General features: G+C 37.0%; 1 long non-coding RNA gene across 2 annotated transcripts; it reads left to right on the top strand.

Annotated features, from left to right (window-relative positions):
• The first annotated feature begins 2693 nt into the window (after nt 1–2693).
• Nucleotides 2694–7888, top strand: LOC122083531. 2 transcript variants are annotated; one of them, XR_006141671.1, is made up of 4 exons: nt 2694–3048; nt 4117–4204; nt 5936–6041; nt 7559–7888. It is a non-coding gene; the product is annotated as an uncharacterized LOC122083531 (long non-coding RNA). The 2 variants fall into 2 exon arrangements; XR_006141670.1 differs by lacking the exon at nt 4117–4204.
• Nucleotides 7889–7910: the final 22 nt, after the last annotated feature.

Genomic DNA, 7910 nt, shown 5'->3' with positions numbered 1-7910 from the left:
CACTTATCCTTGTATTTTCTCTCTCTTCTTTGAATTGTGGACCCCTTATTGATGCAGTTGATTCCCTTATCTTGATTGGTGTGGCTTGGGAGATTCTCCTACACCAACAGCATTTAGACTTTTTAAGGGAAAATTCATGTTCACATAAATTAATAAATTTTTATGAGAAGGGATTTGCTGTCAGACTGCATGGCCTCTGTGCCAGGTGGAGTCGATGGAACTGTATGCATGGGCATCCAAGAAGAGGAGTGAGGTGATCATTTCATTATCACATGTAAGTGGGTGTACGGAGGTGCTGTCGGGTAGCATTCTTTTTCTAATTTTTATTTATAAAAAATTTTAGGTTATTCATTTATTATTTAAGGCTCTCTTTGGTATGATTTCTATTTGTATTTATTAACTATTTTTTTAAAATTATTTGTGACAATAAGTTATGGACCACAAATAGTATCCGTTTGGTTATTATTTATAAAATAAATTATATATAATGAGAAAATAGGTTTCAGGTTTCACCTTCAACTATGAGCTTTGAGCAAGAGAGATGATAAGTGGGTTTTTTATTGGAAACGTATAAAGCATAATGAAGTTACCTATTTACCTTTTATTTTGAGTAGTTCAGCACATGTGCTCATTTAAGGTAACGTAAAAATCAACATGCCAACAAATCACAAATAGTTTGAGAGTAATTTGTGATTTGTGATTTATTATAATTTATTATAAATAGAAATAAGTGCTATAAATTATACCAAACACTTGTAAATATAGAAATAAGTCAAATAAATACAAATAGAAATCCAACCAAAGAGAGCATAAGATACTTCGATCTTTTCAATTCTCTCTATAAATTAGGGAGAAGGGTTTTATGTCCATTAAGGTGGCTCTTAAGCCTATGTGAGACCCAATCAACTCCTCTTTTTTGGTTCAATCTACACGGTATGGAAACTTCACCCACATTTTTTATTTAGAGGTTAGGTGGACCATTGAATTTTTTTCTTGTGAGTTTTGTGAAGAAACATAACCCCATATGTAAGGGTATATTCCAAAGTAAGGGTTGTGTCTTTTCAATTAATGATGCGGCGATATTTACTTGCCAATCAGCCTCCAAGATGAAACAACCCCATAATTGAGAGGCAATCTAATAACAATGCACTTCACTGACTGTGCCAACTAAGGGCACATGCTCAATACTCCCAAAACAAAGAAGAGAACGACAAAGAATGCTTGAAAAAAATCGACAACAAGAAAGAAAAAACATTTTTTTTTATAATGAAGGACAAATGTATCACCCTCTATTTATAGAGAGAAAGTACTCTTTCAATGTAGGGTGTGTCCAACAAACCATGTGGCCGTGATTCAATCTCCCTTGGAGATTATGAATTCATGTATCTGGGCCTCTCCCACGTACGGGGGTGTCTCTTTGTCATCTGCAACGATAAATTCCTTAGAAAAGACAACCCATAAGGAGGTGTCTTTCCAATTAATGTTTAAATGTAAGCCCAAATATCTAAGCTCAACAAGTAAGCCCACGGCCATAAGTGTATCCAAATAATCAAGTCAAAGAACACTTGAGCCCAAGACTTAAAATTAAATTACATTGGCCAAATCTGTATTCAGAGATATTAATTCCTCCCTTCAAGGAACTCATTTTTATAATTCTCATAAATATATAGAAAGTAATTCTCACACTTCTTCATGAGTAAGTACCTAATCCTTATGAGAATTCGAAAATGATGTTCTAATCACTGATGAAAGGGACCAAAAAGTCATTCTCTATATACCCCAGCTCGGAGAATAGAAGTGGTTCTTTTTCTTTATATGTGAGACAAAAAATGTTTCTACCTATATTAGAGCAAAGCATAAAGTGGTCAAAAACATTGAAGACAATAAACATACAATGTACATCTTGGGAGTGGAATGTGACTAGAACCACCAGCCCATATTAAATTGACTTTGAGCTCACTCATATTAACTGAGATCAGTTATGGTTGATTTTGATCCAAATCGGATGATTCAATCAATCTGATTCCTATTGTTGAAATGGTTCTATAACAATAATGGAATTTTATTTCTCATACAATAGGACAATCTTCTCTACTGTGGGGGCAGAAATGATATTTCACAATTGAAAATTTTCAATCAATGCCTAGTTTTCTTGTTTGGTCCACATCATATGGCTATAACTTAGTGTAATCATGCATGAATACACTATAACTTAGTGAATCTCATCCTCAGCCAAACCAAGGCCCGGGTAGTAGCCTAATCGAAAAAGTTGAGCTTGTGTCCAAACCCACCTTGTTATAAAATCTCAACGTGGGATAGAGGAGTCAATTAAAAACCCTCGTCTTAAATTTCATTTGGGATATCCAAAAAGGAAAGCAAATGAATATGGGGTATTAGGGGTGTCAAATGGTCGGTCATTTTGGTCCGGTTTTAGTTGGTTTTCGATTTTTCTCTGACCAAATTGGACCAATAAGGTCTTCACTCTACAGAAAGAGAAAGCATGAAAAAAAAATTAATTTTATTGGTTTTTCTCATTTTTTTCCAATTGTGGTCGGTTTATTGATCGGTTCAATCAGTTTCAATCTTTTAACTGTTTTCTAAGAACCAAAACCAATACCGAACCAATAAAAGGTCGATCCAATCGGTTCAACCAGGTCGGTCTGATTGGGAGGAGCTATAAATGGTATGTTGTGAGGGAGAAATTGAAGTTTTCTCAGCAGAAGAGTCACTGATGTGGGAAGAACGCCATTGCCATCAAAACCTCGTCTCGTAGCAATGACTTGAGTCGTTGCTGCGTCGATCGAATGTCACGCCCTGCAATAAGAGATGGTGGTGTTGAGTGTGCTTCCATTTCCAGTGACAGTGAAAGCTTCATGGGATACACGGCCAAGAACTAGTCCCATTCCATATCACAGCAACTTGTCGAAGAACAGAAACCTAACATGCTTCGTCCTCAATTTCTAAAACTAATATAACAATCACAACTTCTGCGATCGAAGAATTAACTGCTTCGGAGCTTCTGAGCTTGAATGATCGCTCTTCCCCAAGGTACACTCATCTCCACTCTATACTCTGTCTCTGCCCTCGTGAAATGTAGTACGCAACCCAATCTCGACTTCAATTCCACTTATATTAGGGAAGTCAGAATAATTATATATTTATATCTGGGTTTCGAGAGATGTTTGCGGGTCTTTAGCATATATTGGGGATTGCGTATTTGAGATACAATTGGTATATTTGTTTTAGTGTTCATCGTATCTACTGCTTGTAAATACATTCTAGCTGAAAATTGGTGTTCATATTCACTTCTGGAAACATTTGACTGGATTTACCAAGTGATGCTTATTTGAGACCCTTCATTGATATTCATAGCTCTGTGAATGGAAGAGATATGAAGTTGCAATAAGAAAGGATACCCATTGGAGAACGATGCCAACTTACATAGAGAATATGCAAAATATTCAATTTGTTTTTTGTTTGCTAAATTACATAATTTTGACATGATATTCATGTCACAGGAAATATAAGTATCCAGGAGGAGATTAATTTGGAATGCATGATGACATTGTGATGACCTAGAAATCGTGTTTATTTTATGTTTGGGTTTGCGGATATAAGAAGTCGAAATCCTAAGAAATTTTGGGTAGAAACTTTGAACTGCTGAAATGAACTTTAGCAGTGCTGGGTGCTTTCTGCATAGTATAGTTAAGCCTAAAAGCTTACCCTTTTTCCCAGTTTTGCAATTAACCCGTGGCATCTCCATTTGTGTTCACAAACTAGTTAGCCCTAGCCCTTTTATAATGGCATCTCCATTTGTCGTTGTCTTACGCCACAACATTGAGAATCCCTACACTTTGCAACTTCATCTATGACCACCACTGTATAATCATTCATCAATGGACGTTGCTTACCATATCAGGTAGCAGTGCAATCCTATAGCTGCAGAAGTAGAAATAATGGCACCAGAGATAATATTGTTTTTGTAAGGTCATTTCTAGCTGCGTAAACATGCATATTGCATGGCCAAAAAATGAGTTAGTTCTTGTTATGTAGAAGTAAAATGTTTTGCTTCATCATTTTTACTTAGCTTATAAGCTTTGTTTTCTCAAACTGCAGCTATTTGCTCAGAGAAATTATCTGTTTCCTCCTCTAAATATGGAGGAATACAATGCTCGCGTGATGGCGTAGTACGTTGTGAAGCAAAGTAATGTCGATGTTTCCTAATATTGTCTGAATGCTTGGTTTCTTGTTATCTCTTTCATTTGTGAACATGGGAGTTGGGAAGGGATTTCTCAAATTTTGTTCTATATCTTCTCAAGTATCAGCAATCCTTTATAAAGCATCGCTTTTCATTTTCTCCTCCCCTACCCCCTACATTCTTCCTCAGGAATTCTAACTGTAAACAATAAGGAAGAAAGTGGAAGAGAAAGAGAGATGGCTGTAACTTGGGAGTCACAACCTTATCGTTGGGACTGCCCACTTCATTCAATATATAGACTAACTATTACAAAGTCGTAACACAAATAGGAAGGCATAACCAAAAAGGAAACTAACTCTAACTTAGCTAACAACAACCCTAAACCCAATAGGAAATTACATATCATCCCACGGTATAGAGGTCTATGGACACTCATAGACGTCCAACTGACACATACATTCTAACACTAACGAACCCTTCTACTAAAGTACTTTCCTAAGAAAATGAATAGAAATCCTGTTCATACAAAAGATTCCCACTCTGCCTCTATTTTATCCCCTCCCACTACCAAAAAAAGAAAATCCAAAAGGACTGACATTGACACTGAAATGGACCATGTCAGTTTTCTACTGAAAACAACCTCGATTTGATCTTGTTCCTAGAATCCTGGCTCATCAAATGTCCCAACGCACAAAAAATGGTATGGACTTGCCATCTTTACATCCAAGAAATGGCCCAGATCCGGTGAGCCCCAAATGTTTGGCAAGAAACAGGAGAGGCATTGAGGGGGCATCTATTTAGTCCCTCTAGGGGGAAGTGAATGGACTAGTTGGTAACTTCTAGCACCCGCCATGAGGCCCATGGGCCAAAGCAAACAATATTGTGGCTTAGTATAGGATCAAGGTATCTATAAAACCATTTACATCCTCAATTTCCGCCTTTGAAGTTTTCCCATTAAAATGTAGGACCTGACAATTTTAGATTAAGTGAAGCCAAAAGTTCTACATCCTAGGTCTGGATTTGCATTGTATAAGAAGGTGGTCAATCGCTTCTTCCAACAACTTGCACATTTGAGACCCGATTGGTAAGTTCCACCATTTGTTTGGCTGATTATTGATTGATTGATAATATCATATTTGATAGCAGCTGTCATGAAGGAAGTGACCTCTGACAGTATACTATAATTCAAGACAAGCTTATGAGGAAATAGAGTCTTGAACCAAGGCTTTCGTGTACAAGTGATTGAGTATTAGTGTAGGAATTGGCTTCCAAAATTAGAGTTATCTTCATTGGAAACGCTGGTAATTTCCTGTAACTATTGAAATTTGAAAATGAGGAAACTATCATATTCATGTATTAAAACGTAATGGACTATGATTGCCATTTATTTTGGAGGCCACCATCCATCTATTTGGTTGATACTGATTATTGTTAAATAAAATCTCAGATCCAACAAGCATTGTCTTTAGCATTTTAAAATGTTTATTATTATTTGTGGAAGATCTGATCTCAACCCTATTTGGTTTTAATCCTCCATCATATGAAAGAAATCGACTGCCTTTCTTTATCTTATTGGTGTGGCTTGAATCGGCTCTAATCTGGTTCACATCTAAGCTATCTTCTTTATATTATCCCATTGATATTTTTACCTGGTTGTATGAATGCGAGGAACACTGGTGACACAACTATATGAGGGTACCTTGCTTGGTAGATAGATAACAATGTATTCTTCTGTAGGTTGGCTATTTCTACCTGACTAATGTAAAACGCTTGGAGGAACTCATGCTGAAATTGAGTTTCTCAACCGGTGCGTATACTCAACTGATCCTGGAGGAATCAAATGGTAAGTGTGACATATTTCTGAAAGAAGCTCCTTTTATATCACTGCACCATTTTTTGTGCATCTTCTCACCAATTGCGGCCAGTAGTTCACAAGTCCCTTTTTAAAGTGGCATGAGTCTTTGTTATGCACTTTTATAGCCATGAAAAGCATCTCTGTTGGTCCCTTTCATATGAATCCTCGATTGCTTCGCGAGTCCTATTGTGGTGGCATACCCTAGTTTGTTCTTTAGATCAATAACTTAAGGCTTCCAATCTTTGACATTGCTTTAAGAGTCCAGCCTATGGAATCTTGTCTTCTCAAACAATCCCCCTCCCTTCCCAACCAAAAAAAGAAAAAGAAAAAAGCAGGGGGCACTTTCTTAATTTTCTTCATTAGTTCCAGACATAGTTAGAAATCTCAGTTGAAACCATCGAGATTTCGCGAAATATTTTGGTTTCGACGAAGGTTGAAACAAAATTGAGTGTGACTCAGTAGGATTGCGCAGGGTTTCAACTGAAATTTTAGCATTTCGGCCGAAATTTCGGTTTCGACTTGATTTTAACTCAGTTTCAGTTCAAAACAACATTTATAAAAGCACTGTTTCGATCAAAATGGGTCAAACTTACGACCCTTTTCATGAGTTCCAAGTGGTTCCTCCCCCCACCCCCCCAAAAAAAAAAAACCAATATTAGTATCTTTGGCCAAATCATCTACATTGTGGAACAAAATGTTGGGTATTACTACAACACATCTACAGTGATGATTTTCTGCATTTGAGCAAGATTTGTGCAAAATTCAAACTTAGAGCTATATACCCTTTTTCACTAAAGGTTTCAAGCCTTCTTAGAACTCTATGTGGTACTGACATAAAGTTGAATGAACAATTTTCGTAGGGGTATTTTAATCTTGGTTGTACACTTGTACTTCACTACTTGTAACACTTTGACATTGTGTAATATTAAATGATTTTTTTTTCTTTTTAATGCATATTTTAGTTATTTTCATTGAACATGTGTGTTCTAATACTGAATTATGTGTAGAATAGGCTATATTTGAGAAAATATATTGCTGGATACGGCATACATTTCCAATCTAGGGTATGCCAAACTATCATTTTGAGTGTGTTTTCTTACAATATAAAGATCTCAATATGTTTAGAAATGCTTAATTATGGTTTTCCTGAAGTTTCAGTTCAAAGTATAGCAATTTGACCACCTAAATGGCCAACCAAAGCAGGCAGGGTTTTGGTCGAATTTTGATTGAAACGTGAAATATTTTGATTTCAATCCAAGATCAAAACTGAAATCTTGAACCTTGGTTCCGTATCAGATGGCCAGAATTATTGGTCTGGTCTTGGTGTGAAATGAGACCCGTGTGCCCCTTTTTATTTTTATTTTTCCAAGTAGAGAGGGGTGGGGAGGAGTGGAGTGGGGTTCAGAGACCTGCATGCTTTAGTTTCTGAAGGCATAAGTTGATCCTCTATAGTACTGAATGTTCAATCAGTCACTAATACAGTGAATCTTGTTATGGCCACCTAGGCTATAATTGCAGTTGCTGCATGGTGTTTTCAAGTCCCTGGGTGTGCGTTCAATGTTTGGTGTGTCCTTTATACTCTGAAGCTGCATCAGTACTTGTGTGTCACGGCAGGAGTGCGTAGTTCTTGGATTGTGTCCTTTATACTCTGAAGCTGCATCAGTACTTGTGTGTCACGGCAGGAGTGCGTAGTTCTTGGATTGTTAAGGGCCTGAGGGTTTGTATATGGGCCAGGCCTGGACATTGTATATCCTAGTAGTCTGTTTCTTGTGTCAGATTTCTTCCTGAATTTTAGATTATAGCAATTTGCGAGAACTGCTTTTTCAAGTCACTAATGAAGCTCTCCCCACAGCCCCC

The sequence above is a fragment of the Macadamia integrifolia genome, chromosome 7 (genome assembly GCF_013358625.1).
Source record: "Macadamia integrifolia cultivar HAES 741 chromosome 7, SCU_Mint_v3, whole genome shotgun sequence".
Classification (NCBI taxonomy): Eukaryota; Viridiplantae; Streptophyta; class Magnoliopsida; order Proteales; family Proteaceae; genus Macadamia; species Macadamia integrifolia.
The sequence above is the reverse complement of the archived record's forward strand: the minus strand, read 5'-3'. Positions and strand labels throughout refer to the sequence as shown.